At 38.9% G+C, this 22293-nt stretch overlaps 1 long non-coding RNA gene across 1 annotated transcript in view; it reads left to right on the plus strand.

The window, feature by feature from the left end:
- Positions 1-4621: 4621 nt before the first annotated feature.
- Positions 4622-22293, plus strand: part of LOC130463708 (uncharacterized) — a 69591-nt gene continuing 51919 nt past the window's right edge. The window contains exons 1-2 of the long non-coding RNA XR_008923838.1: positions 4622-4775; positions 5170-5283. This is a non-coding gene — a long non-coding RNA (uncharacterized lncRNA). The remainder of the gene's footprint in view (positions 4776-5169; positions 5284-22293) is intronic.

Here is a 22293-nt window from a genome sequence, read left to right on the forward strand (position 1 = left end):
TGTTTGTTGCTCGCGATGGTGTCTTTCTGGAAAAGGAGTTTATTTCCAGAAAAACAAGTGGGAGTAATGTATATCTCGAAGAAATTCGAGATGAGCAACAAATGGATGAGGTTCACACCCCGTCAGAGACGACCCAGCATGAAAATGCTCAGGAGGCGGTGCATTCCATTCACGCGCCTTCTACCATCCCACTTGGAGATAATCCATGCGAAGTCACTCAACCTAATGAGGTGGAAACTTCCCCTGTTGTTCCCCAACGTAGGTCTAGTAGGACTGTCATTTCGTCAAAGAGATATATTGATTTCCTTTTGACTGAAAGTTCTGAAATAGAGATTTTAGAACATGAGGAACCTACTAGCTACACAAATGCTTTGACGAGTCAAGACTCCGAGAAATGGCTTGAAGCCATGAGATCCGAAATGGATTCGATGTTTGAAAATCAAGTATGGGACTTGGTTGCTTTGCCTGATGGGGTTAAACCCATAGGTTGCAAATGGATTTTCAAACTAAAAAAGGACAAAGATGGAAACATTGATGTCTTTAAGGCAAGACTAGTGGCAAAAGGTTTTAGACAAATTCATGGTATTGACTATGATGAAACCTTCTCACCAGTAGCCATGCTGAAATCCATTAGGATAATTCTTGCGATTGCTGCCTTTCATGACTATGAGATCTGGCAGATGGACGTCAAAATCGCTTTCTTGAATGGGTTCTTGAAAGAGGATGTGTACATGACACAACCACAAGGTTTTGAAGATCCAAACAGTCCAAGGAAAGTTTGCAAGCCTAAGAAGTCCATCTATGGACTAAAGCAAGCATCCCGGAGTTGGAACCTCATATTTGATGAGGCAGTCAAATCTTTTGGCTTCCTTAGAAATGAAGAGGAATCTTGTATATACAAGAAGTTGAGTGGGAGTAGTATTGCTTTCTTGGTGTTGTATGTGATGACATACTTCTCATAGGAAACGACAAGACCATGCTTGAATCAGTCAAGGAATGGCTTAAAAGTTGTTTCTCCATGAAAGACCTAGGAGAAGCTGAGTACATCTTGGGAATAAGGATCCATAGAGATAGATCTAAAAGGCTAATTGGACTTAGCCAAGAGACTTATATTGATAAGGTTCTTGCAAGGTTCAAGTTGGAAAACTCCAAAAGAGGTTTCATTCCCATGCAACATGGCATTTCACTTGGCAAGACTCAGTGTCCTTCAACACCTGATGAGGTCAAGCGCATGAGTAATGTCCCTTATGCCTCTACAGTAGGGTCCATTATGTATGCCATGGTATGCACTCGACCGGATGTTGCATATGCTTTGAGTATGTGCAGCAGATACCAGTCAAACCCAGGAGAGGTGCACTGGATGGCAGCAAAGAATATCCTTAAGTACTTAAGAAGGACTAAGGATAATTTCTTGGTCTACGGTGGAGATAATGAGTTGGTTTCCACTGGATACACCGATGCAAGCTTCCAAAATGACAAAGATGATTTCCGATCACAATCTGGTTTCATATTTTGTCTCAATGGAGGGGCTGTGAGCTGGAAGAGTTCTAAGCAGAGTATCATTGCAGATTCTACAACAGAGGCTGAGTATATTGCAGCAAGTGATGCAGCAAAAGAAGCTGTTTGGATCAAAAAGTTCATTAGTGAACTTGGTGTAGTTCCTAGCATTGAAAATGGCATTGAGTTGTATTGTGACAACAATGGTGCCATTTCTCAGTCCAAGGAACCCAAATCGCACCAAAAATCCAAACATGTGCTCAGGAGATTCCATCTTATTCGAGAGATCGTTGAAAGAGGGGATGTGAAAGTAAGCAAGGTTCATACTGAGGATAACGTGGCTGATCCTTTGACTAAACCGCTTGCTCAACCTAAGCATAAGAGTCATACTAGGTCTATGGGGCTTAGGCATATGGGAGAATGGCTTTAGGTTGTTTACTTCATGTTTACAATTGTAAAGACATTTATTATGCTTTGAATGTTTATCAATAATAGGTCATTCTTATTTAATTGTTTGGTTTAGTATTAAATAAAATGTCCAAATAACTTGTGTTTTCAAATAGGATTATCGAAAATGTTTTGATAATGGAACCCTATAAAGTGAACTGAAATCACAACTTATTAAGTCCCTAGTCTAAATCACTAAATTGGACATAAGTGATTAATGTGAAGACTAGCATGTAATTAATTGATAGTGCAGTTCCATGGGCTACGGAGACATAGGGATGTCTAATTGATTATATGGATGTATACTTGATGCATTGAGACTTGACCTAACTAGATTCTAAAAGAAGAATCAAACTTCGATATTTAGTGGATTCCTTAGACATGAGTATGTCTTAATAACCACGAGACAATTAGTTTAACCTTGACGCTGTTAAACGCCGCGCCGTAAATGGAGGTTATAAAGGCAGTGATCAGGTGGGCTAAGAATTGAGTGGGAGTTATGGTCATACAAGAGTGAATAAGTCCTCCTATTAGATAGGAATGGTGCCTGGGCCTCTTGATGAGCGAGAACTGAAAAATTGCATGGCCATGCGGAATGGGATTAAAATGTTAATCTTTAATTGAACAGTTCGAACTCGGCGATCAAGAAACTAGAATTTGAGAATAACAGTGTGTTATCAAATTTTGGCATTAAGAGACTTAAGGAATTTAGCATTGCGTTCTTGTCTTCGGACAAGTGGGAGATTGAAGGAATTATGTCCTTAGACATTTCCGGAAATTACTAAATATAAATAGGAATTAACTATGAAGATAATAAGTTAATTATTTTAGTAATCATATTTGCTTGCTAGAGAATAAATGTGATTAGTAGGACAATATTAATTGGACCTACAACTAAAATATATTAATCCTATAAGGTCACACATATAAGCACTAATTGGGATGGGCCCAAAAGGTCCTATGGCAACCGGCCTGCTAAGAGAAATAAGGTTGGGTTTTGTGTTAACTTAAAAGCCCTAACATTATAATAGTTATAATGTCAGGGATTCAGAAATGACGTTCATTCAATATCTGACAAAAGGAAAACACACAAAACCCTAATTCTTATTCTCTGAAACGCCGTTCTTCCCAAACAAAGCAAAAGATTGACCGTGATCGTTCTCTTCCGTACTAGCATACGTGGGATTCAATCGGTGCTTGTGGACTAAGTAGAGGAGCAACAAGTGGGGCTCTAAGATCTTCGAAGCTTGCATACGAACGGGAGAACACGCTACAAAGGTGATTATTCTTTCGACTTAATCTGATCTATACTATTGTTATGCATGAGATCCTGTGATAGATGTTAGGAAATTATTTCCTGAAATTCCGCTTTATGCATCTATATGTTCCTACAATTTGGGTATAAGTATCATTTGCAATCTTCTGTTTAATATGAGACATTTCTACAGGACACGTGTATTTTTTTTATGGGACCTGATCTTATGTTAACATTCTATTGCAGTATCTTTATTAGAACAAAAACTTGATCCTAGCTATATTGGATAATCAAAACCTTAGGAAGCTCGCTGAGTGTGCTTAATAAGTTTCTACTTAAGGTTTGTGTAAAGAATGCAACAGAGGTTAGTAAAACATTGATAGCTCTCCGTAGTAAATAATTTTAGAAGGCGTGTTAAGTTGTTTTTGTCGTTTGTATTTGTTCTTACTGTTACTTATAATTGGTGCAGGCTGTCAGATCTGTCCTATCAATTGACAGGGAACCCTTCCCCTCTTTGAATGGTCTTCCAGAAGAGACATATCATAGTGTAAGTACTTTGAGGAAAGAGAACTGAGATAAGCGAGACGGTCATGTTCTTCGGTTACACCCTATTATATTCACCTGATTTTAGTGAACTGGAATTAAATTACTGAATAAATTGATGTTTACTGCTTAAAACTGATTGTCACTAATTCACTAGGATACGCTGTTACTCATTAGTTAACTTATGAAAATTGACTGACTTTTACTGAATATTAATTTTAAATTGGAGAAGTTAGTTTATACTTTTATGATGAATTTGAGCACATTCTTAACACTCTTCTTACTTGGCTGACAGTATATCGCAGAGAATCGTCTTGAGAATAATCTGTGGAATTGTGTAGATGAATGGGCACTCAAGGTAATTGACATTAAATCAGACAATGTTTGTCATGTTTGTGAAATATTTGTTTGTCTCATCTTGACATTTGACTTAAGCTCTAATTGATGAATTCAAGACTTCACGATGCACATAATTCTGTTCCTAATTCTAAATTCATTATCTACTTTATAGATAAAATATGGAAACAAAAGATAATGAGTGTGTTGTTCAACTAAAGTTGAGAATTAAGAGCAAATGTTGGAAAGTTAGCTTGATAACTTTCCTATCAGTCATAACTTCTTCCAGCTATATGTTTTTGAAACAAGAACTCGGAAAGACATAAATTTCTGTAGTTGAGATCATTTAAGTTATTTTTTCATTGAAAGAACGTAAATATTACGAATGATGTACTATCTACAATTTTATTTTATTAAATTAACTAGTCCTATACGACAGTTTTAATTGAAGTTTTCAGACTGTATGAAAATGATGTGTTTAAAGAGAAAGGCATACTACACTTGCAGGTCTTTGAAATATACTTATGTGATGTATAATTTTTATTTTTGAACATTCATTAACATAAGCATCACTATTCTTTGCAACAAGATGTAAGCAATCTTATAGATACACACTCAAGGAACGAGGGAAAGATATAATACGCCTTTATTATGGTCTTGATGATGAATCTCTGACTTGGAAAGAAATTAGCAAAAGGTGAGCCAGGATAATAATCATTCTCATTAGCCAGGTTAATTATAGTTGTCAGTTTACCTATGGAGAGTAGCCTGCAACTATGTGAATAAGTTGATCAATAAGATTAAATGGTATGGAATTTGGTATTGAATATGAAATTCTTAACCAAAACTCATAGTTAGTTGGAGCTTTTCATATGAGATAGTATTTTTATTTGTGTCTTCTGGTTGGATCTGCTTTAAATTTGAATTCAATCCTTGAGTTGTCTTGTCATTTCTTTTTGTTGTTAGTTCTCTTATTGGTCCGTTTGGATTTCTGATGTACCTTTTAAAGTGTCAATTTTGTGGAATGAATCTTCTTAGTGTGTATATGTTTTTGTTTTATGAATTTTTTTTTTTTGGGTTTGTGCCTACAGTGGGTGGAAGATTTCCAATAAGTAAACTGTCAGAACAGGACGTAGTGGCACTTCGGGAGCATGAAAGACAAGATATGTGCAAAATTTTAGACAAATACCATCTCATTTGTTCAGGTAATTTTTTTTCCACCTCCTTATGCAGATGAAGAAGCACTGTGAAACTTAAACATTTGTGTCTTGATTTTATGTTGATATATGCAAATAAGATGTAGGTTTTCTATTTGAAATATGCTTTATAACTTTCTAGGTCTGTAATCGAAGTAAGGCCTTTATAACGTTTTGTCATTTAACAACAGATGCAAGCAAAGTATCTGGCTTATTTGTTTAGAGGCTTAGTTTATGCTGGGGTCTATTTAGTGTGATGTTTTCCTGCTTTTATTCTTTGTTCGGTACACAGATGGATGTAGTGTCTTGGGTTTTCTGTCAGCAACTGTGTGTTTGGTACTGGTTAAAAAGGGACCTATTAATTCAACCAAGGTAAAGTCATCCTGCTCTGCTTATCTTAGTCAAAAGAGACCCGTTATGTATAAAAAGAGCTCTCTAGGTATAATACTTAAAATTCAAAGAGACCCCATATCTTACATATGGGGTATGAGCTTATTAGAAAAAAAAATTATTAAAAAAAATCAAAGAGACCCCATATCTTACATATGGGGTCTGAGCTTGTTGGTAAAAAAATTATAAAAAAATTCAAAGAGACCCCTTATCTTACATATGGGGTCTAAATATTTTTAACAAACATATCTTCTATCTCTAATAAGGGGTCTCTTTCCCTTCTAAAATATTTTTGACCAACTTTACATAACAGACCCCATTTCTTATGTGAGGGGTCTCTAGCTTTTAACAAATAGACCCCCTCTTTACATAAGAGACCCCATTTCTTTATGAGGGGTCTTTTTAAATGTTATTTTTTCTTCGTAAATATTTTTGTAATTTTCATAAAATATAATTCTAGTAATGTATTTTTATACTCCATTTTTATAGATTTATAGTTTCATGTTTCTTGTACTTAAAGGCTTAATTAATTCCTTCACATATAATAGCATATTACCCCGGCCCATAAGCGTTAAGAATGATGTCCCTTTTTTTTTTATTAGAATCTTTGTGTGCTATTTGTTCAGTGATAATTATTGTAATAAAGTAAATCTCCTTCAAATTATGAAAAACTTGTTTTTTCCATTTTAAATTTAAATCGCGCCAAGTTATTGTTGCAATTTGGACTAGGTGCTAAGTTTTATTGTTTTGAAAACCCAAAATTAAAGTTCCTAAATCCTCCACATATTTTATTATGGCATTTTTAATATTTTGACTACCTAGCTCTCAACTTTAACCCCCCAAAGTAAATATGAGAAATTAGAAAACAAAATATAAGTTTCTTTGGGACCTCCATTAATTTGTAAATTCCTGGATTCACCCCTGATTTTAGGCCCTCCATGAGTTGAGGTTGGAGACAATTACAAGAGAGGAATCGTTAATTACCGTGGGATTAATTAGGGCAATCTTTCAAAAGATCTAGGTTTGGTGTGTTAGTATTGAAGGAAATAATGCCCTTGGTCCAAGTATGCATTCTATGTTAAGTCTAATAAATGCGGTTCAGTATTAATTAACAAGTTAATAATTCAGTGAGATCAAGTGAGCTGAATGCCTAGCTAGAGGCCGCTTCAGTTCAAGTGGAATTAATGATATTAATCCACAGCTTACTCTTGACTGAACCCGCAGGGTCACACAAATAGTACGTAAACGGATCAAGTATTTAATGGCATTAAATACTCCATCTATGAATATTCGGAACCGACGGATCTTGGTTTCAGTGGGAGCTAAGATCGTCACAGGCAAGAAATGAATACTCCGGAAACGATGATATTGCCGGAAACGGAAATATGGATCGTATCGGAAATATGAATATTATCCAAGTCGTAGATGTTGCCGGAAACGGAAACATGGTACGTATCGGAAAATATTATTGGAAATGGAAATATTACCAGAATCGGAAATATTGCCGGAAACGGAAATATTGTCAGAATCGGAAATATTGCCGGAATCGGAAATATTAAATATTGTTCGTATCGGAAATAGATTCCGGAAATGGAAATTTAATCGGAAGCGTATCGTACGAATTAGCATCGGACGAGGCCTGCCGGACGAAGGCCCAGCACGAAGCCAGGCCGTCGCCCAGCAAGCACGCACGCCACAAGCCCAGCGCGCGCCAAGGCCACGGATGCGTGGGCCTTGCTGCGTGGGCTGCAGCTCGCACGCATGGGCAGTCCTTGTGGCTGCCGTGTGTGTGTGAGTTTGTGCTCATGCGTGATTCCTGAATCTGCAAGAGTCAGTGTATGATTAAATGTCTATTCCTAATTGGATAAATTAATTAAATAGAATTCATGTAGGATTCTAATTCCAATTAATTCGCATCCTACTAGGATTACGATTCCTTTTCCATAACTCTATAAATAAAGGCCTAGGGGTCATAATTTATATACAAGTTTCAAAGTATTCAAAAGTGAGTTTTTTGAGAGAAAATTAAAACACATCTTGCTCATAAAAGTGCCGAATTTTCTAGTACCTTAAGGGCGATTCTAGTTGGTCAATCTTAAGGCGGATCCGGACGTGCTGTGGACTATCTACGGAGGGACGACACTTGGAGTCCTAAAAGACTTGTTCTTGTTCGGTTCGGGCGCAGCTAGGGAGGGCACGCAACAAAGAGTATGCATCTAATTATGCTATATGATTATGTGTAAATAATATGATTCCTGGGTTAATGGTTGTTTCCGCATGATTTATGTAAATGTCATATGTATCATAACCTAACAGTGGTATCACGAGCCCCTTATTATTTTCATAATCTAAATTGCATGAACATGGTTAAATATTACAAATTTGCAAGAATTAAAAAGGGTGATTAATTTTCGTAATTGTTAATTAATTGCAAATTGCGTTTATTTAATTATATGTACGCAGTTTTTCGGCAGTTTCTTCATTACTCATCCGAATTGAGTGATTTTTGTGTCAATTCCGCATGTAAAAGGCATTCTAAAATTTTGACAAAAATAGTATTTTTCTGCCGAACCCAGAATTCTCAAATTCGAAGCCTAACTATGACTTTTCGAAGGTTTTAGTTTTTCGGATGCAAAATTTCGTAAATTTAAGATGTTAAATTAAATATTTGCGATTCCTGTTGATAAATCTTGAATTTTTGATTGACCTACTGCATATGTTTAACAAGTTTGAATGCCTAGTCTTGTTAATTATGCAATCTAATTTGTAATTATGATTAATTTGTTGAAAATTAGAATAATTTAGAATTAATTTGATTTTCATAATTAATTGTAATTTAATTAGAAACCTATGATTAAAAACCACCATAAAAATTGTAAATTTACGATAAATTTTAAATTTTTATGACCTAGACTTGAATCCATAACAATCGGAAATCAATTGGATAATAAATTTTCGATTTTTCGCCCTAAAATTATGAAATTAATAATATTTATTAATTTGTCATTAATTTTAAATATAAATTTTAAATTTTCTTGCGATTCGTTCAAATAACTTGCACGCACGAAGCAATGGACGCTTCGTGTTACCCTTAAGGGGTGTTGTATAATGCGGGCATGCGACGACGAGCAAGGGAGCTCGTCGCCCGTGCGGCACGAATGCAATGAGCAAGGGCGTAGTGCACGAGCGCAAGGCAGCAGCCCTGCCTTGTGTCGTGTGCCACGAGCAATGAACGTATGGGCATGGGCGAGGGGCGAGCCAAGGCAGTCGCGTGTGGGCAGCAAGCGAGCTGCGCCACAACGCGCGCTGCCTCGCACAAGTGCGCGCAGCCTCGCGCGCAGCGAGCGCAAGCTCGCGTGCCACGAGAGCTGCGCACAACATCACTCGCGCGCACAGCGCGCGATGTCGCCCGCCCAGCGAGCGATGTCGCGCACCAGCGAGCGATGGCTCGCGCGCGCGCAGCGAGCGATCTCGCGCGCCAGCGAGCGATCTCGCGCCCCAGCGAGCGATGGCTCGCGCGCGCAGCGAGCGAGCTTGCGCGCCCAGCGAGCGATCTCGCGCGCCAGCGAGCGATGTCGCGCGCGCGCGCTGCGAGCGATAGCTCGCGTGCGATGGGCGCTATGCGGAGGCTTGCGTTGGGACAGCAGCAGCTATGCTACGAGCGCATGGGCTGCGCGCACATGGCCAGCAATGGCTGTGTGCGTACGACCCATGGGCGTGCAACGCGTAGGGTGTTTGCGTTACGATTAGATCGTTTTGAATGTTTAATTTGAAAATTTCAGTTCACGTAATTTTAATTAATTTTAAAATTAATAATTTGAATTAATTTCTTGGATTTTAATTTTGAATATTATAATTATAATAAATGGAATTTATTCTAATTATTTTACTAAAATTAAAATCATGAATTAATTTAAATGCGACTGAAATTAAATTAAATTTTTGGATTCAATTATAAATTTATATGAGCTTTAAATTTTAATTAAATTTGTATGTTTCCGGTTAGACTAGAAATACAATTTTATGTTTAAAATTAGTAAAGCATATGAATTTATTGGTTTGAGTGGGAGCGTTTTTAGTCATAAACTCTTGATTAGGTCTACAAATCCTTAAGGTTAAAACAACTCGATTAGAATTAATAAGGACTGAATAATTGGTAGATTATTGGTGACCTTGATTAATTGCTGCAAATGTTTACGTGATGCATAATGTGTTTTACTAACCAGCTATGTGGGCCATTCATGATAATGAATGGGTGAATGGTATATATTGTATATGTACTGTTTTGCAGGTTATGAAGTGACTAGTATGGCCCAAATAGGATAGAAAATATGGTCTGCGTACCATTAATTTGAATGTAATTGGTCTAAAGTACCAAAGTTATTTTTCAATTCAAATATGGTCTGCGAACCATCAAATAGTTGTAATTAGTTATAGCTTATCCTATTTGAAGAAAATGGTGCCTCCCACGGAGATTTTCAAGACGGACTTTGAAGTCAAAGCTTCAAGATGAAGTCGGGCCATACTAGATCACAAATATCTTATGCATGTTTTAAGTTATTTATTGTTTTAAATATGTCTTAAAATGCATGAGATCATAAGCTTGATTATGTTGCATGATTAAGGATTTTAGTTCACTTAAAATCTAACCAACATAGTAAGAGCCTTAAGTTCCAAACTTAAAAATTGAGTTAAAAGGTGCCATGCCAAAATATACACTTGCTTGGATATCCTTTACATCAATCTAGTAATAGTTTTCGCTCAGCGAGGTGTTACTTATTGGTCCTAAAGGGGCAAGGTACACAAATAATTGTGAGTACATGTTAGTTTTGGTGAAACTCAACGATATAAGTAAGGAGTCCTTTTATGTCGTGGCAAATTCGATAGGTTTACCTAATAAGTTCTTAGACGTACCTATCAACCAAGAATAGTTTCTAGACTATTAGCAAAAGGCTTTTGCTTACCTAAGATGTTCTAGGATTAAGTCGACAAACTGTGCTTAGTTCTTCAATGATTTTAGGATCTTGGAATCATTTTATTCACACCTGCCGGAACACATAACTTGAATAAAATGCTTAATAAACATTGAATTATGCATGTATGCTAGAATTTAAGTTTATTAAGAGAAACTGTGAATGGTTATTTATTTGTTTATTCTTTTCAATTGTAGTTTTTAATATGGCAAACAACAATTCATTCAACATTCGATCAATTCTCGAAAAGGAGAAGTTGAACGGGAAAAACTTCCTTGACTGGCAAAGGAACTTGCAAATAGTTCTTATGCAGGAAGAAAAGGAGTATGTCCTAGATGAGGCGATGCCCGAAGCTCCAGGCGACGGGATCACTCAGGCAGCCCTCAATCGTTGGATTGATGCCAACAAGGATGTGAAATGTCTAATGCTCGCCACTATGAGTGCGGATCTGCAGAAAACGTTCATCAACTCAGATGCTTTCACAATCATCAGTGAGTTGAAGAACATGTTCCAAGATCTGGCTCGAGTCGAAAGATTCGAGACTCATAGGCAAATTCTTGAGACCAAGCTTAAGAAAGGCGAGCCCGTAAGTCCACATGTTCTCAAAATGATTGGACTCATTGAGAATATGAGTCGGCTGGATCAGCAATTTTCTCAGGAAATGGCTATAGACACCATCCTCCATTCTCTTCATAGCGGGTATGATCAGTTCAAACTGAACTACAGTATGAATAGTCTGGACAAAACGCTCACTGAGCTTCACGGTATGCTGAAGACCGCTGAAAAGACGCTCAAAAGTGATAAGCAGGATGTGCTTATGGTGCGTGGGGGCAAGTTCAAGAAATCTGGAAAGAAGAGGAATGCTAAGAAAGGTGGCAACAAGGCCAGCCCAACTAAGCAAACTGGCGCCAAATCTGCAAAGAGGAAGGTCAGTCAACCCACTTCTGAATCCGAATGCTTCTACTGCAAAAAGAAGGGGCATTGGAAGAGAGATTGCTTGAAGCTAAAGGAAGATCAGAAGAACGGAACAGTCGTTCCATCTTCAGGTATTTTCGTTATAGACTGTATACTTGCTAATTCAACTTCTTGGGTATTAGATACAGGTTGTGGCTCACACTTATGTTCCAATCCACAGGGACTAAGAAGAAGTAGAAAGTTAAGCAAGGGAGAAGTCGACCTACGAGTGGGAAATGGAGCACGGATTGCTGCATTAGCTGTAGGAACTTACTATTTGTCGTTGCCCTCCGGGCTAGTTTTGGAACTGGAAGAATGTTTCCATGTTCCAAGTCTTACCAAAAACATCATTTCAGTTTCTTGCTTAGATGCTAAGGGATTTTCCTTTATAATAAAAGACAATAGTTGTTCGTTTTATTTTAAAGAGATGTTTTATGGATCTGCTAGATTAGTCAATGGACTTTATTTATTAGATCACGACAAACAAGTATATAACATAAATACCAAAAAGGCCAAAAAGGATGATTCAGATCTCACCTATCTGTGGCATTGTCGATTAGGCCATATAAACTTGAAACGCTTAGAAAGACTTCAAAGGGAAGGAATTCTAGAACCATTTGACTTAGAGGATTATGGTAAATGCGAATCATGTTTACTTGGCAAAATGACAAAGCAACCTTTCTCTAAAGTTGGAGAAAGAGCAAATGAACTATTGGGTTTAATCCATACAGATGTATGTGGACCAATGAGTACAAATGCTAGAGGTGGTTTCAGCTACTTTATCACTTTCACTGATGACTTCAGTAGGTATGGTTATGTCTACCTAATGAAGCATAAGTCTGAATCCTTTGACAAATTCAAGGAATTTCAGAGTGAAGTAGAGAATCAATTAGGCAAGAAGATTAAGGCACTGCGGTCTGATAGAGGCGGTGAATATCTGAGCTATGAATTTGATGACCATCTGAAAGAATGTGGAATTCTATCAGAATTGACTCCTCCTGGAACACCACAATGGAACGGTGTGTCAGAACGGAGGAACAGAACCTTGCTAGACATGGTCAGGTCAATGATGGGTCAGGCCGAACTTCCATTAGAATTTTGGGGACATGCACTAAATACAGCTGCACTCACTATAAATAGAGCTCCGTCTAAAGCTGTCGAAAAGACTCCATACGAATTATGGTTTGGAAATCCTCCAAATGTGTCTTTTCTTAAGATTTGGGGATGTGAAGTATACGTCAAACGATTAATTTCAGACAAACTTCATCCAAAATCTGACAAATGTATCCTTGTGGGCTATCCAAAGGAAACAAAGGGGTATTACTTCTACAATACATCTGAGAACAAAGTGTTTGTTGCTCGAGATGGTGTCTTTTTGGAGAAGGATCACATTTCCAAAATGACAAGTGGGAGAAAAGTAGACCTCGAAGAAATTCGAGTCGAACAACAAACTCTAGAGAATGCTCAAGATGACATTCAGGATGAAACTCAGAGATCTTTAGAAGAATCTGGTGAGAATCATGGTCAATCTAGAAATGTTACCCCGCGTAGATCGCAAAGATATAGATCTCAACCGGAAAGGTACTTAGGTATTTTGACGAACGAGAGCTATGACGTTCTATTACTTGAAAGTGATGAACCTGCGACTTACAAGCAAGCTATGACGAGCCCTAGCTCCAAGCAATGGCAAGAAGCCATGCAATCTGAATTAGACTCCATGTCTGAAAACCAAGTATGGGATTTGGTCGATTTGCCAGATGGCTACCAAGCCATTGGAAGCAAATGGGTTTTCAAACTGAAAAAGGACAAGGATGGGAAACTTGAAGTTTTCAAAGCTAGATTGGTTGCAAAAGGTTACAGGCAAGTCCACGGTGTGGATTACGATGAAACCTTTTCACCAGTTGCAATGCTAAAGTCTATTCGAATAATGTTAGCAATCGCTGCATATTACGATTACGAAATATGGCAGATGGATGTCAAAACTGCTTTCTTAAACGGCGTTTTAACAGAAACTGTGTTTATGACACAGCCTGAAGGTTTTGAGGATCCAAAGAATGCTAAAAAGGTATGCAAGCTAAAGAAATCAATCTACGGATTGAAGCAGGCATCCAGGAGCTGGAATATACGTTTTGATGAAGCAGTCAGTGACTTTGGTTTCATCAAGAACGCAGACGAATCTTGTGTATACAAGAAGGTCAGTGGGAGCAAAATTGCTTTCCTAGTATTATATGTCGACGACATATTGCTTATCGGAAATGACATTCCTATGTTGAACTCTGTCAAGATTTGGCTTGGGAAATGTTTTTCGATGAAGGATCTAGGAGAAGCACAGTACATATTGGGCATCAAGATTTACAGAGATAGATCTAAAAGGATGATTGGACTTAGTCAAAGCACTTATATCAATAAGGTGCTTGATAGGTTCAAGATGGCGGACTCCAAGCGAGGCTACCTACCCATGTCTCATGGAATGACTCTAAGCAAGACTCAGTGCCCAAAAACACTTGATGAGCGTAGACGAATGAATGGGATTCCATATGCATCATTGATTGGTTCAATAATGTATGCTATGATATGTACACGCCCGGATGTTGCGTACGCACTCAGTGCTACGAGCAGATACCAGTCAGACCCAGGAGAGGCGCATTGGACTGCTGCCAAGAACATTCTGAAGTACCTGAAAAGGCACAAAGATGACTTCCTGGTCTATGGTGGAGATGATGAATTAATTGTTAAAGGCTATACGGACGCAAGTTTCCAAACCGACAAAGATGATTTCAGATCACAGTCTGGGTTTGTCTTCTGCCTCAACGGAGGAGCAGTAAGCTGGAAAAGTGCTAAGCAAAGCACCATTGCGGATTCTACAACTGAAGCGGAGTACATTGCTGCACATGAAGCAGCAAAGGAAGCTATATGGCTAAGGAAGTTCATAGGAGAACTTGGTGTAGTCCCCTCCATTAAAGGACCAATAGCCCTGTATTGTGATAATAACGGAGCTATTGCACAGGCAAAAGAGCCTAGACACCACCAGAGAGTCAAGCATGTACTTCGTAGATTTCACCTTCTACGAGAGTTCGTTGAAAGAAAAGAAGTCGAGATAAGCAAAATTGGAACTGATGACAACATATCAGATCCATTAACTAAACCTCTGCCGCAAGCGAAGCACAACTCGCACACTGCAGCTATGGGAATCAAGCATATTGGAGAATGGCTTTGATGTCTCTGTTTAATGTTTTAAAGTTTTAGAGTTTAAATCTTTGTAAAACATTATTGGTTAATCATTCACAATAAATGAAAGGAATTCATTTTTCCATTTAATTCGTGGTTTATTAAATGATGAGTCCCTTCAACTTGACGATATATTCAAGATAGACTGCCAGGACCAGTCCTGTGACTAAGAAATGTCTATCAAGTGAACTTGAATGTCAAAGGTTGAAAATGGTCCCTAATCGGAGTTTTCTATAAAATTGGACGCATAGAAAACGTTAGACGATTAGAATGCAAGATGACTAGTAGTTCTGTTTCTTGAACTATGTGGACATGGCAATGTCATAATCATTTGCATAGATACTTACTTTGGGAAGACTAGTATCGGACAAGACCTATGAAACTTTACTGTAAGAGATGAAAGTCTGTCATAAGTAAATTTCATTAAATTATTAGACACTAAATCCTCAATACCTGAGTGATTTGAGATTACTTGTTTGAGAACTGGTTGCTTTGACGTTGACCAACCGTCGCACCGTAAAAGGAGGCTATAAAGGCAACGCTCAGGTAATCACCTATCAAACGAAGTCTAATCTCAAGATCGCAAGATTGGGATTGTCCTCCCATAAATCGGGATGAGATGCTTAAAAGTTGTACAAGGCCACTCGGAGAGCTAGAAACTGTGAAATGCATGGCCGTGCTCGGATGAATCATAGGCTATGATTATCTGTTTATTTGATCAGTTGAACTCTGAAACCGAGGAACACCTCTGGACATAATAAGGATGACAACTCTTACCTTATGTTCAAGAGCAAGCATCGAGCGACAAAGGAATTAGGAAATGCACACTTGTCCCTAAGGACAAGTGGGAGACTGAAGGAAATAATGCCCTTGGTCCAAGTATGCATTCTATGTTAAGTCTAATAAATGCGGTTCAGTATTAATTAACAAGTTAATAATTCAGTGAGATCAAGTGAGCTGAATGCCTAGCTAGAGGCCGCTTCAGTTCAAGTGGAATTAATGATATTAATCCACAGCTTACTCTTGACTGAACCCGTAGGGTCACACAAATAGTACGTAAACGGATCAAGTATTTAATGGCATTAAATACTCCATCTATGAATATTCGGAACCGACGGATCTTGGTTTCAGTGGGAGCTAAGATCGTCACAGGCAAGAAATGAATACTCCGGAAACGATGATATTGCCGGAAACGGAAATATGGATCGTATCGGAAATATGAATATTATCCAAGTCGTAGATGTTGCCGGAAACGGAAACATGGTACGTATCGGAAAATATTATTGGAAATGGAAATATTACCAGAATCGGAAATATTGCCGGAAACGGAAATATTGTCAGAATCGGAAATATTGCCGGAATCGGAAATATTAAATATTGTTCGTATCGGAAATAGATTCCGGAAATGGAAATTTAATCGGAAGCGTATCGTACGAATTAGCATCGGACGAGGCCTGCCGGACGAAGGCCCAGCACGAAGCCAGGCCGTCGCCCAGCAAGCACGCACGCCACAAGCCCAGCGCGCGCCAAGGCCACGGATGCGTGGGCCTTGCTGCGTGGGCTGCAGCTCGCACGCATGGGCAGTCCTTGTGGCTGCCGTGTGTGTGTGAGTTTGTGCTCATGCGTGATTCCTGAATCTGCAAGAGTCAGTGTATGATTAAATGTCTATTCCTAATTGGATAAATTAATTAAATAGAATTCATGTAGGATTCTAATTCCAATTAATTCGCATCCTACTAGGATTACGATTCCTTTTCCATAACTCTATAAATAAAGGCCTAGGGGTCATAATTTATATACAAGTTTCAAAGTATTCAAAAGTGAGTTTTTTGAGAGAAAATTAAAACACATCTTGCTCATAAAAGTGCCGAATTTTCTAGTACCTTAAGGGCGATTCTAGTTGGTCAATCTTAAGGCGGATCCGGACGTGCTGTGGACTATCTACGGAGGGACGACACTTGGAGTCCTAAAAGACTTGTTCTTGTTCGGTTCGGGCGCAGCTAGGGAGGGCACGCAACAAAGAGTATGCATCTAATTATGCTATATGATTATGTGTAAATAATATGATTCATGGGTTAATGGTTGTTTCCGCATGATTTATGTAAATGTCATATGTATCATAACCTAACAAGTATTATTTACAAGAGTGATTTCATCAAATCAATGTACTTCGTACAAGAGAAGAGAGGACTTTTAATAATAATAATGCACAATTAGTTTTTTTTTTTTTTTTTTTTTTTTTGCAAAATATACAAAATTACAAAATTACAAAAAACTAAAAATAAAAAATCTAACTAGAATACCGATCCTGTAAGCCGTTGGACCTCCTTCACAGTTTTTTGTGACGTCATATCTATCGTTGCCTGTACTTTATCATGACTGGAATCTATGCCCCTTTCATCAATGAGAAACCTTAGGAACTTGCCTGTTGTTACCCCAAAAACACATTTCTTCGGATTTAACTTCATCTTGTACTTCCGGAGCGTCTCAGAAGTTTCCCTCAGATGAACGAGGTGGTTTTCACGCTGCTTTCTTTTCACGATCATTTCATCAATATATGCTTCGATGTTACGACCCAGCTGATTGGTGAAAATTGTGTTCACTAGACGTTGAAAAGTCGCCGGTGCATTTTTAAGACCGAACGCCATTACTTTGTAGCAGTATAACCCTTGCTCTGTGACAAATGATGTTTTCTCCTGATCATCCGACCAGAGAGGGATTTGGTAAAAACCAGATGAAGCATCCACAAAGGACATCATGGCATGGCTAGCAGTCGAGTCTACCAGACGGTTGACCTTTGGCAAAGGAAAATTGTCCTTTGGGCACGCCTTGTTCAGGTCTGTGTAGTCTACATACATTCTCCAAGAACCATTCGGCTTTGGTACTAATACAACATTTGCTACCCAGTTTGGATATTGACTTGGGCGAATGAAGCTAGCATCTAGCAACTTTTGAACTTCCTCGGCCGCATCCTTGTTTCTTGCTTCTCCATGATTTCGTTTCTATTGACGAACATGTTTCAAAGTGTCACTTCGTTGAGCTTATGGACGACTACATTTGGGTCAATGCCTGGCATTTCCTCTATGGTGACGGCAAAGATGTCATTAAATTCTCTCAGGAGGATGAACAATTCTGCCCCAAGCTGATCGTCAGGAGAAACTCCAACTGGCACCGTCCTATCTGTATGTGTCTCATCGAGCACAATTTCATAATGCTGTACAACAGGCTCAGGTTGCCTAGCTTCCATATGTGCCTTTGCGATAGTAAAAGTTTACTTTTTGATTTTGACTTCTGTTTCTTCCAATTTACTTTTTGAACCGGCTTTTCCTTCATTGATCTAACCAGATCCCAAAGCCTCAGGATTTAAAGTGGTTAGATAACAACCTCGAGCCTGCTCCTGATCACCATGCCAACTATTCCCTTATCATAAACATATTTCATTAGCATGAGATGAGTGACGACCACTTCTTTTGTTTGATTCAGCGTGGGCTGTCCCAAAATTATGTCATATGCCTTTAAGTCTTTCACAATAAAAAACCGGACATTCAAATTTGAGCTTTGATGCCGCCTTCCTACTCAAAGATGTAAAGTAATAATGCCCTGATGATGGATTATTCCGCCTCCGAATCCAATGATGGGATAATGGATTATCTCAATCGTCTTGGGGTCATGCTCGAGATGGTTCCAACATGCCAGGCTAATAATATGGGATGAGCTTCTGGTATATACCAGGATGCGTCTCACGTTGAGGTTTTCTACCTTCAACTCTACTACCAAGGGGTTGTCATGAGGGGTCGCTATCTTTCCCCTATCAGCCTCACAAATTTCTACTTTTTGGGAAATGATCCATCGGTGTCTTTCCAGATAACATGACCTGGCCCAACCGGCTTGCATCCTTTTGCCCCCACATGGTTGGGCCTCTAGCTACCAGGCCTCCAGAGATATCTGCTACTAACTCTGGATCCGTATCATTGACATCACGACGGTATGTAGGAGATTTTCTTTTCTTGTAGAATTTCTTCCCAGATCCGCCTGCATTCGCGTTGATGTATTCTTTTAGGAAACCTTTGGCCGTTATCCCATAAAGAGCCCGGCGCAAACTCTTCCAATCCTGGTGTCGTGCCCCACGTCATAGTGGAACTTGCAATAGAGAGTACTGTCACGGGTCTCAACCGATGACTTCATAGTAAATGGACAGTCGATCTAATACTTGTTACTGACATCTAACAATATGGTTTCGAGATCGGTGTTGTACTCAAATTTTTCTTTGTCATAGGGTCGACCTTTTTTCTGCCCAGGCGAAGAGTTTTCCTGAAATACCTTGCCATCAATAGTTCAGGTCCCATTCGGACGGTTGGCCATTTTGTCGGACTTATCCTTTCGCTGAGCGTGATCAAATGTTTCTATTCCATTGGGTTCCTTTGGGACAAAACAAATCTCAGTAGCATGGATGAAAGACTCTGTTTCGTCCAAATCGCCAGCCATGGTTCTGACACTCTTTTTGACCAAATCAAACTTGAAGAATCCCTTCTTGAGCCCTCTAAAGAAGTTATCAAAAGCTACCCCATCGACAAATCGGGTATCTTCCCTGACTCCAAATTGAACAGTCGCACATAACTGTGAAGATATTCGTCTTTACCTTGCTGGATGCGTCTTAAATGCATGCTTGTTTTCTTTTCCACTTTATAGGCCATGAATCTAGCGGAGAACAACATTTCCAGCTTCGAAAAGGTGTTGATTGTTCAAGCCGGCAATTTCTCAAACCACTTTGAGGCGACTCCTCTCAAAGTGGTTGGGAAGTACTTGCACCAAATAGCTTTAGTGGTCCCTTGAACATACATATGATGACGGTTTTAGGTTATGAATAATACAATAATATAATTCATGCGGAAAAACCATAAAGCCAGAATCCAAATTTATTGCCACATAGTCAATTAGCATAATTTAGGTGACATACAATGTTATGCGTGCGTTCCCTAGCTTCTCCCGAACCGAACAAGTCTTTAGAGGCCCAAACGTTGCCCCTCCGTAGAAAGTGCACAACACGTTCGGATCCGCCTTAGGTTCAACCAACTAGGATTTTACTTAAGGTTTTATGTATTCGGGCTAGGCTGTATTATGTTCTCCCTTGAACACAATGAGAATAAAGAATATGATTTTCAATTCAATTTATGTGTTTAATTATGAGGGCCTAGCCTCATATTTTTAGGGTAGGAAATAAGGAATTTGAGTCTTATTAGGAATAGAATTACCAACCCTACTAGGATTGAAATTCTTTTTCAATTAGAATTTCAACATTAATTAAACTCTTAATTAAATCAATTCAGTACTAGGAATACTTAATCCAAGGTTACTTGGGAATTAAGCAATCAGACCTTTCTTGGAGCCCAAGACGAAACAACCTAACGCAGCCACAACGGGACACGTTGGTGTGCGTGCCTGCCTAGGCCCAGCCACAGCTTTGCTCGCTGGCTTGGCGCGGCCCATGGAGCTGTTGCCTTGCTCACTTACTTTGCGCGGCCCATAGAGCTGCTGCCTTGCTCGCTGGCTTGGCGCGGCCCTTTGGCGCTGCTGCCTTGCTTGCTTTCTTGGCGCGGCCCATTGGCGTTGCTGCCTTGTCGTTGGCTTGGCTGCTCGCTTGCTTGGAGCGGCCCATTGGCGCTGCTGTCTTGCTTGCTTGCTTGTCGAGCGATGGGCCGGCTCGCTTGCCGGCTTGTCGCTCCTCGAGCTTCGGATTAGTTTTTCGATTCCGGAATCCATTTCCGTTTCGAACAAATATTTACGTTTCCGTTAATATTTCCGATTCCGGAAATAATTTCCTTTTCCGGCAATATTTCAGATTCCGGTAATATTTCCGTTTTCTGGCAATATTTCCGATTCCGGCAATATTTTTATTTCCGATAATATTTTCCGATACGAACCATGTTTCCGTTTCCGGCAACATCTACGACTTGGATAGTATTTATATTTCCTTCATGAACCATATTTCCGTTTCATGATCCGACAATATCATCATTTCCGGAGTATTCTTTATTTTGCCTTTTGACGATTTCAACTCCCACTAGAACCGAGATCAGTCGTTTCCGAATGTTCATAAATGGAGTACTTAATGACCAATATATTCACTTAAATACTTGATCCGTTCACGTACTATTTGTGTGACCCTACGGGTTCAGTCAAGAGTAAGTTGTGGATTAATATTATCAATCCCACTTGAACTGAATCGGCCTCCAGCTAGGCATTCAGTTCACTTGGTCTCACTGAATTATTAACTTGTTAATTAATACTGAACCGCATTTATTAGACTTAGTATTAAATGCATACTTGGACCAAGGGAATTAATTTCTTCAGTCTCCCACTTGTCCTTAGGGACAAGTGTGCATTTCCTAATTCCTTTATCTCTTGATGCCTGCTCATGAACATAAGGTAAGAGTAGTCATCCTTATTATGTCCAGAGGTGTTTCTCGGTTTCAGAGTTCAACTGATCAAATAAACAGATAATCATAGCCTATGATTCATCTGAGCACGGCCATATATTTTTCAGTTTCTAGCTCCCCGAGTGGCCTTGAACAACTTTCAGCATCTCATCCCGATTTATGGGAGGACAATCCCAATCTTGTGATCTTGAGGTTAGACTTCGTTTGATAGGTGATTACATGAGCATTGCCGTTATAGTCTCCTTTTACGGTGCGACGCTTGACAGCTCAATGTAACCCGTTCTCAAACAAGTAATCTCAAATCACTCAAGTATTGAGGATTAGTGTCTAATAATGTAATGAAATTTACTTATCACAGATTTTCATCTTTTACACTAAAGTTTCATAGGTTTGTCCGATACTAATCTTCTCAAGTAAGTATCTATGCAAATGATTGCGACATTGCCATGTCCACATAGTTCAAGAAATAGAAGTACTAGTCATCTTGCATTCTAGTCATCTAGCGTTTTCTATGCGTCCACCTTTATAGAAAACTTCCGACCAAGGATCATTTTCAATTTTTGACATTCAAGTTCACTTGATAGACATTTCTTAGTCACATGACTGGTCCTGACATTCTCTCTTGAATATATTGTCAAATTGGAAGGACTCATCATTTAATAGACCACAAAATTAAATTGAAAAATAAATTCTATTCATTTATATGAATGGTTAACCAAAAACGTTTTACAAAGTATTAAACTCCAAAACTTCAAAGCATTTATTAAGGACATCAAAGCAATTCTCCAACATGCTTGATTCCCATAGCTGCGGAGTGCGAGTTGTGCTTCGCTTGCGGTAGAGGTTTACTTAATGGATCTGAGATGTTGTCATCAGTTCCAATCTTGCTTATCTCGACTTCTTTTCTATCAACGAACTCTCATAGAAGGTGAAATCTACGAAGTACATGCTTGACTCTCTGGTGGTGTCTAGGCTCATTTGCTTGTGTAATAGCTCCGTTATTGTCACAATATAGAGCTATTGGTCCTTTAAAGGAG

This window comes from Spinacia oleracea, chromosome 6 (assembly GCF_020520425.1).
Source record: "Spinacia oleracea cultivar Varoflay chromosome 6, BTI_SOV_V1, whole genome shotgun sequence".
Taxonomy (NCBI): Eukaryota; Viridiplantae; Streptophyta; class Magnoliopsida; order Caryophyllales; family Amaranthaceae; genus Spinacia; species Spinacia oleracea.